Raw genomic sequence first — 4,982 nt, forward strand, 5'->3', positions numbered from 1 at the left:
ATGATTTAATTTCCTAACGGATTTTTCGTTCGGCCAAATGGTATTGACCCACGGGAAGCCTTCTAGCGAAATTACACTACCGATTCGGAAATCAGTGCCATTGGGTTTGTATATTGTTTTTTAAAATGTTGAATACTTTGTTTGTGCTAAAGGCACCGTACCGAAAAGAAAAATCAAGCCAAATGCCATGGAAAATACAGCAAAATCACACTCGAAACATTTAATTTGCATAAAAATGAGCATTTTGTTTGCGCTTGGTTTTGTATTATAACAGAATGTTTGTTCACGTCGTCTTTTTTTTTTCTTGGTCTCCATCTCACTCACTCACTCTCTCTCTCTCCGTCTCCGTGGTGTGTATACGCTAAGCTACCAAATATGAATTATTATATCTATCTCTGTGTGTTGATCTTGTTTTGTGTGTGTATCAATTTTCGACTCTTGTCTCGCTCAGTTGTTCATACGTTTCGATAGGTGTGTGTGTGATGCGAATTATTCACAGTAAATGCTCAACCACGATCACATGCTGCTCTTCAAGCGCAAATACAAGCGCATCTTTTGGTCGGCCGAACCGTTGTGGCACATCACGTGTGTATACACATACACACTCACAGACGTGATACACATACATTGTCGGCTGTAATCGACTTTAAGCCGCATTCGTGCGGCAAGCGCCCTGTAGAATTATGCATTCGTATTTGAATTCGAGTAACTACACAGCATTTGTGCAAAGCGACTGTATGAACACCGTATGGATGTTTTGGTGTGGATTTTGCATTAGTGTGTGAACATTGAAGTGGTTTCATTGTATAGCCGCTATCGCGTAAAAACAGCGGCCCCATATGTAAGAGTATTGAAATCGTGTTCCGAACCGACTTCGATACGATTGTCGTTTCGATTCGGCCAAGTTTTTTTTGTCGCTACTTCTTACACACATGCAGAAATCAAACAATAAGAAATTCCAACTGACATCCAAGTGTTTGAACCGAATACACACGCACGCACACACAGACGAAACATGAGTTATTTTTCCCATTTGCTGTCGCAGTAACAGCAGCAGCAAAATCAAACACACAAGCCTCGCTTGGCCTGGCGGTGTGTATATTGCCGTGAACGCGCTACTACGTTTCAAGCACATGCCACGCACACACAGAGAACCGAACCAAACGAGACGGACGAACTCGAAAAATACGCAAACATAGTATGGAAAACCTCTGGCGAACATAGCACGTATAGTCATCAGATAGAGGCCGAGCTGTTAGCAACACATATATTTTAATCTATCACAAAAATCCACTTTTTTTTTCTTTTTTTTAAATAATAATTACAATTCAATCAAGTTTCTCTGTTTAAATATTTAAGTGTATGTTTAAATTAAGCCAAGCTATAAAAAAAACACGAACACTCTGTCCGCTGTTTTCATTTTGTTCCCTAAAAGAAGAAAAAGAAAATCACAAAGAAAAAAGTTTATGGGAAAAAAAATCGCCGTTTAAATTTTAAATCGTCCAGTGTTTTGTATTAGTGTTAATTCGAATGCATCAATAGTAAAGTTTGGCACGATAAAGTCGGCACGAGACCGCGTCCAGGAGCCCCGAAGAGAATACAAACGCAAATTATCACCGATATTTTGCGCATTTCGTCACAATTCTTTCGAATGGTGTGTGTTGTTGTTGTTGTTTTTTTTTTTTCTTCAAATGTTATAATTTCAATTTCTCTACGACAACTGCTTTCCACTCTCAAACAATTTTACAATAAAAAAACGAGAATAAAAAAAATTTTCGGACCGTTTCAAGTGTGAGCCATTCTAGAATTTCTCTATATATACGCGCATCATATATGTATACTTATTTGTGTGTGATGTATTTATATACATAAAAATAAAAACCGTTTTGGTATGTATATGCAAAATTCGAATCAAGCCCGTAAATTCTACTGAAATATCCCATCACCAGAAGAAGGAGAGAAAAAAAAATGATTGAAACGACAAGCCGATCGACAAAATGATTTCCGTTATACGTCGATATATCAAATATTCGTGCAAGAAAGTGACCGAACGACATTCAATTCGGAATTCGATTACTTTTATTCATGTGCTTTCAATTTATTCTCGATTTTTTCGAATTATTTCTGAATTGAGAGCCGCGTACAATGTTCAAAACGGATGACAAAGAATACGAAGACCTCGGTATCAATGGACGCAAACAACGATCAAAAAGTAACGCGCACATACGAATATCAAACAAGCATGAAAAAAAACACAACTACGACACAGCAGAAGAAAAAGAAGAGGCCAATGTATGTGGTGTGTTGGGTGTGAGTGTGCGTTGTCGATTCGTCATGTGTTGGTATTGGTAACATTGGCTGCTATTAACTGCCAACCATACGCTTCAATGGGATTTTGAGTTGGCTGTGTGTGTGTGTATGAGTGTGCGTATTTTTCTATCGTTTCCAAACTGAATCGCGGCAGTGAGAGAATATACTATATGCATATATCTTTCTATATATCTCCAATTTTTCTTCCATCGGTTTTCTTTTCTACAAAAAAAATATCTCCGCTAATAATTACTTTAATTCATTTATATTCACCGTTTGATTTCCTCCATTTAATTTACCCAACAATCACAAATTACAGCGCCAACTATTCATTTCGGATGCAGCTTTATTTTCACGCTCTCACTCTCTCTCTCTCTCTCTCTCTCTCTCTCTCTCTCGCAACGAGAAACGAATGGCCTGTGTGTCATTCAAATGAAAAAAATAGCTGCTATTCATTGCCCGTACTCAACTTTCATTCAATAGATTTATTTTAATTCCGGAGGAAACTCCTGATTCAAAAACTGTCAACACTATCGTGGTAATTTCCTTTCATTTCTTTTCTTTTCTTTTGAAAATGTTCCGTTCATTCAGCGCAAAATTGTTCGCCATTCGCGTCACCTCTCGAGCTCGCAATCATTGACAATGTAATTAATCTTTGAAACTGACGCCTTTTGAAGAAAAACGTAAATTCACCAAAGTAATTGATGGTGAGAACGGTAGAAAATTCTAAATAAATTGATACATCGGTTGAGCGTTTCGTTGCTGTGTTTTGCTGTTCATTTTGGCCTAAAAAAAGTTCATATGTTCGGGTGAACTGACGAAAGAGAAAAAAAAAGTTGCCGAATGTGTAAATTATACATTGCTTGGAATCGATGGAGCAAAAGTAATTTGATTTCTTTGATGTATAAGTGAGTACAACGACGACGACGACGACGATGACGACGACGGCACACATGTCCAATTTAGCTGTCGTTGTTTTTTTCTCTCTTTCCCATTTGAGTCGAAGCCAAGGCATAGCCAAAAGCCAAAGCCAATATAAAGCCAACAAACGTTATGTGATTATTTTGTTACTGCCGATGGTTGCTACAACACACTGTCAATATACACTACATGGAGAAGGTGAGAGAGAGAAAGAGAGCGCGCACACTTCATACCCGCTGCATAATGAGGCAGCAACAGCAGCACTTTGCCGCACATACATACTTTTTTCCACACCACACAATCGCAAACAGCGATTTTCTATACTACGTATAGTATATATGTATACATGTGAACACGTCGCACTCATATGGCATTTGCTATGTGCGTATTGTGTCAGCGCATCACCAATACCAACGAATCCACATGAAATGCGATACATAGCAACAATATTTTTCCCATTTTTCTTGCAAAACCAAAATCCAACTTCTTACCAGAAGAGAAGTCTATGGGCCCCTTTTCAGTGGTTGGTTGCCTCACTCATTCTCCGTATATATGTGCATGTGTGCATATATATGTGTGTGAGAGAGTGTATTCGGCAGATTTGCCTATAGCCATACCAATGATGTGATGTTGTCGTTGTTGTATTTGTGTATGGATGTGCATGAATTGTGGTCGGAATATTGTTATGATTTTTTTTTTTTTTGGTTAATTTATTATGATGATGATGATTGTGATTCGATGGAACGTCCCTTTCAAAATTGAATTGAACGCCGATGACGATGACAACAAAAACGGAGAGAGTATTGAGGAAATTTCATCAACATTGTTTATTCATTGTTGTACATACTATCATCATCGGCGTTGTCGTTCAGCTGCTATTCCATTCCAATGATTTCCATTTCATTAAATTTCATTTAAATCGCTCCGATTTTCACATTTCATTTTTTTACCCTTTTTTCGCTATGTGTATGCGTTCCTTTTGCTTTCGACTTCAATAAACGCTCACTCGTGATATTCGTTCATGATGATGATGATGAATTTTACATGAGAACTGCTGCTATCAATAATACAAAACGCATTATAGCACAGTAATCATGTGATTTATTTAAATTGAACGAAAAATTTCAGTCGATTCGATAAAGTTGCCTTTTTGAAAAAAAAAAAAAAAAAAGAAAAGAAAAAAAATCTTATTTTCGATTGTCACCGACTTAAAATGCTTACTCAAATACGATCGAATAAATTATACCATTTTCGGTGAATTTTTGCGCAACAACAACACAAAAACAAAATGAACGAAAGACAAAAAATATTAATAAGTAAAACAGACGAGAATTAATGTTTCAACGCCGAATGATTACCTTGCAGTCGTTTGTCGAACCGAATCGATCAAAATTCGAAAATACGAAGTGCAAGCCACCAAAATGTTTATTGTGTGTGCTGCACACACATCGCACACAATTCTACACACATATCTACGTATACGTCAATATGTATAATAAATAATAAGTAATATATATAATATGCGTTACACGGTGGACCTCAAAGCCTGTTCGACGAGTTCAATATGCGCGGTTTGTTGTTGTTGTGACCTTCTTGTCTACACAGCGCACGCTGCTCTCCATGCACATATCAACTTGAAGCAGCTTCGACTAAAAATAGTAGTTGTGAAAATACAATGCGACTTGTTTGTTTTTCGATTTATTTAGCAGCAGCAGCAGCAGCAGCAGCAGCAGCAGCAGCAGCAGCAGCAG

At 37.5% G+C, this 4,982-nt stretch overlaps 1 protein-coding gene across 3 annotated transcripts in view; it reads left to right on the forward strand.

Annotated features, from left to right (window-relative positions):
- Positions 1 to 1,157: 1,157 nt before the first annotated feature.
- The window catches only part of LOC129565528 (uncharacterized protein DDB_G0284459), a 51,298-nt gene continuing 47,473 nt past the window's right edge, over positions 1,158 to 4,982 (forward strand). The window contains exon 1 of one of the 3 annotated variants that reach the window (XM_055440526.1): positions 1,158 to 1,654. The gene's annotated coding sequence lies outside the window, so the exon portion shown is untranslated. The remainder of the gene's footprint in view (positions 1,655 to 4,982) is intronic. The other 2 variants (XM_055440509.1, XM_055440518.1) reach the window with 2 other exon arrangements.

This window comes from Sitodiplosis mosellana, unplaced genomic scaffold, assembly GCF_009176505.1.
Source record: "Sitodiplosis mosellana isolate CC-2019 unplaced genomic scaffold, AAFC_SMos_1.0 Smas_scaffold_1, whole genome shotgun sequence".
Lineage (NCBI taxonomy): Eukaryota > Metazoa > Arthropoda > Insecta > Diptera > Cecidomyiidae > Sitodiplosis > Sitodiplosis mosellana.